The sequence below is a fragment of the Octopus bimaculoides genome, chromosome 10 (genome assembly GCF_001194135.2).
Source record: "Octopus bimaculoides isolate UCB-OBI-ISO-001 chromosome 10, ASM119413v2, whole genome shotgun sequence".
In the NCBI taxonomy this organism is placed as follows: Eukaryota; Metazoa; Mollusca; class Cephalopoda; order Octopoda; family Octopodidae; genus Octopus; species Octopus bimaculoides.
The window spans coordinates 54,937,710-54,941,819 of NC_068990.1; the positions used below are offsets into that span (position 1 = coordinate 54,937,710).

The 4,110-nt window shown below is 34.2% G+C and overlaps 1 protein-coding gene across 3 annotated transcripts in view; it reads right to left on the minus strand.

The window, feature by feature from the left end:
- The window catches only part of LOC106881612 (ras-related protein Rab-32B), a 113,817-nt gene that overhangs the window by 4,535 nt on the left and 105,172 nt on the right, over positions 1-4,110 (minus strand). The window lies entirely within an intron of this gene.

A 4,110-nucleotide genomic window follows, 5' to 3' on the forward strand; every position in this document is an offset into this window, starting at 1 on the left:
GAATAAGTACTAGGCTTCCAAAGAATAAGTCCTGGAGTCGATATGCTCGACTAAAGGTGGTGCTCCAGCATGGCCGCAGTCAAATGATTGAAACAAGTAAAAGAGTAAAAGAATATATATATATATATATATATATATATATATTGTTTGTGTGTGTGTGTCTTTGTGTCACTTTGTCCCCCAGTACTGCTTGACAACTGGTGTTGTTAGGTTTATGTCCCTGTAACTTAGCAGTTTCGCAAAAGAGGCCGATAGAAAAAATACTAGGCTTAACAGAAAGTAAGTACTGGGGCTGCTTCGTTCAATTAAAAATTCTTTATGGCAGTGCTCCAGCATGGGCACAGTGTAATGACTGAAACAAGTAAAAGAAATAAAAGAAATAAATGTAGTTATGTCTGAACAGAAAGGAAATAGATATGAGCACTGGCGGAATGTTTTTTGATTTACAATTTTCTGTGGAGTCATGCATACATTTATACGCATGCAGAATATTTTGTAAGCATCTCAGACCACTTCTGGGTTTGTATATTTCCACACATAATGCACTTGTATGATAATGATAAAAAATAATTATTTATAATATAGGCACAAGACCTGAAATTTGGAGCAAGGGAATGAATTTGAGCTCAGAGCATAGTGATGGGTGAAATACTGCTATGCATTTTGCATGCTAATGATTCTGCCAGCTTGATGCCTTCAAAAATAATGATAATTATTATTATTATTATTATTTCTACTCTAAGCACAAGGCCTTGAAAGTTTTTTGGGGAAGGGGGCTAGTCGATTACAACGACCTCAGTGCATGACTGGTACTTATTTCATTGATCCTGAACGGATGAAAGGCAAAGTCAATCTTGGCGGAATTTGAACTCAGAACATAGTGACGGGTGAAATACCACTAGGTATTTCGTCCAGTATGCTAACAATTCTGCCAGTTCACCACCTTCAGTAATGATAATAATAATAATAATAAGAAAATTAGTAATAATAATAATCCTTTCTACAATAACCAATCGTATATATATATATATATATATATATATATATATATATATATATATATATATATAATAATCCTTTCTACTACTGCAAAGCATATTGCCTGACACGCTACTGATTCTGCCAGCTCACTCCTTTCTACTATAGGCACAAGGCCTGAAATTTTGGGGGAGGGGGCTAGTCAATTACATTGACCTTAGTGTTTCATTGGTACTTAATTTATCAACCCCAAAAGGTTGAAAGGTAAAGTCGACCCTGGCAGAATTTGAACTCAAAACATAAAGATGGGCAAAATGCAGTTAAGCATCTTGCCCAGCGTGCTAATGATCCTACAAGCTTGCCACCTTAATAATAATAATAATAATAATAATAATAATAATGATAGGCACATGGCCTGATATTTTGGGGTGGGGGATAGTTGATTATATCAACCCCAGTACATGACTGGTATTTATTTCATTGAGCCTGAAAGGATGAAAGGTAAAAATTTGAACTACACATTTTGTCTGGCATGATAACGATTCTGCCAGCTTATCACCTTCAATAATAATAATCTTTTCTACTAGGCACAAGGCCTGAAATTTTTGGGGAGGGGGCCAGTCTATTAGAGCGACCCCAGGACACAATTGGTACTTAATTTATCGACCCCGAAAGCATGAAAGGCAAAGTCGACCTCGGCAGAATTTGAACTCGGAATGTAAAGACAGATGAAATACCGCTAAGCATTATGCTCGGCATGCTAACGTTTCTGCTAGCTCACCACCTTCCTTCAATAATAATAATAATAATAATAATAATAATAATAATAATAATCCTTTCTACTAAAGGCACAAGGCCTGAAATTTGTGGGGAAGGCAATAGTTGATTACATCAACCCCAGTGTTTCACAGGTACTTAATTTATCGACCCCAAAGGGATGAACAGCAAAGTTGACCTCGGTGGAATTTGAACTCAGAATGTAATCATTTTGTCTGGCATGCTAACAATTCTACCAGCTCACTATCTTCAATAATAAAAATAATAATAATGATAATAATAACAAAATCGTTGTTGTTGTTGTTATTCAAACTAAACACACACTAACATCTTTAAATACCAAATTTCACTAATCATATACATTCATCCACCTAGCTTTGACCCACTTCTATGATCCCATTAAGTTTCACCTTTTCTATTGTTCTCTTATTTCTCCACCTCTGATTATTTCTTTCCTCCTTTTACTAATTCTTCTTCTTCATCCACTATTGCTTGTGCCTCCTTCTTACTCCTTATCATATTATGTTTCTATTACTCATAACTACTAGTTAATCAGTTCAACCACAATGTATCTGAAAACTTATCATTACTTCATTGTGATGTATATTATTATCTAACTTGTGACTAGGTTTATATGTTTTTTATGAAAAAATTAGAACAAATTCCATAACACAGTAGATTTTCTAAGTTTTCAAAATATTTGCCGTGCACAACTGAAATCTTTGTGGCTTTTCTTTTTCTTTTTTTTTTTATATTTTGTCATATTGCACTAGATTGCATTGTTTTTCAAATTCAAAAGCTTATATTATTTTTTGTAAGCTCCATAACAATCAATTGAATGTAGTATTTATATTTTTATAAATCTTCATAACTCTTTCTGTAGAATTTGATGTTTTTTTACATTTTGGCACAAGGCTAGCTATTTTGTGGGGAAAGGGGTATCAGTTACATCAACCCCTGTGCTCAATTAACCCATTACCTCCCATAATTCTATTAACTGGAATTTTTTAATGAAACTTTGATTTCTAGCCTTAGAAACACGCTGGAATGATCAAAATAACATTTCAAAATAACATTTTAAATAGAAATAAGCGAGATATTGGGTGAAAAATTAGCAAACCTCATTTGAATATCAGAGAAATATACCTAGTAGATATAGTAAAATGGTTAGATATGTGTAAATATTGACAGATAATTACGAAATTTGTAATTTTTAAGTGATCTCATATGAGATCACTGGTAGGTAATGGGTTAATACTTATTTTATCGACCTCCAAAAAGACAAAAAGCAAATTTCCCCTCATCGAAATTTGAACTCAGGATGTGCAAGTGAAAGAAATTCTGCTGAGCATTTTGTTTGGCATGCTAACAACTCTACTAGCCTGGCACCTTTTAGAGAGCAATAATACTAAAAACATGTCTATAGCTGTCACACTGTTTGCTAACAATGGTCAAATTTTTCATCTAAGAATGCAAATGAATTTCATGATAATGAATTTTAATTTTTTGGAATTATCTCCCCCTTCTCATTGAGAGCAGCTAACAATTTCTGCTAGTTTTGTTTCCTTTCTTTAACTAAAACAAAAGTTTCAATCAATTGTTCAAAAGAGAGGGCAATTAAAGATGTACAATAGTAAGAGTGAGGGCACAAGGCCTTGTGGTTAGGTTGTTGCATTTGTGATCATAAGATAATGTTTTTGATTCACAGATCAGGCAGTGCGTTGTATTCTTGAGCAAAATGCTTCATTTCATGTTGCTCTGCGATCACTTCCAGCATGGAAAATGGACATTAAATGATGAAGATGATGGCACATATACAATTGTGCATATGCACACAAACATACATCTGTAAACATAAAAAACACATACACATTTGTAGACACACATCTGTGTACACACATCAGTATACACATGCACACATGCATACACATACATGTCTACACACTTACAAATATATATTTTTTCAACTCTAGGCACAAGGCCCAAAATTTTTGGGGAGGGAGCCAGTCGATTAAATCAACCCCAGTATGCAACTGGTACTTAATTTATCGAACATGAAAGGATGAAAGGCAAAGTCAACCTCAGCAGTATTTGAACTCAGAACATAAAGACAGACGAAATACCACTAAGCATTCTGCCTGGCATATTAACGTTTCTGCCAGCTCACTGCTTTACACTTACAAATATATGAACCAGTGAGGAAAGCCTTTACCTAGTCACTTGACCCTGCTAGAAATAGAAACCAAATCTTCTTCAAATCACATATTACAAAAGGAAAGGGGAGAGAACATTAGAGAATGTAGCTCTCAATATCCTAAATAAATGCTATATTCACAGCTGGAATAACTTTGGTTA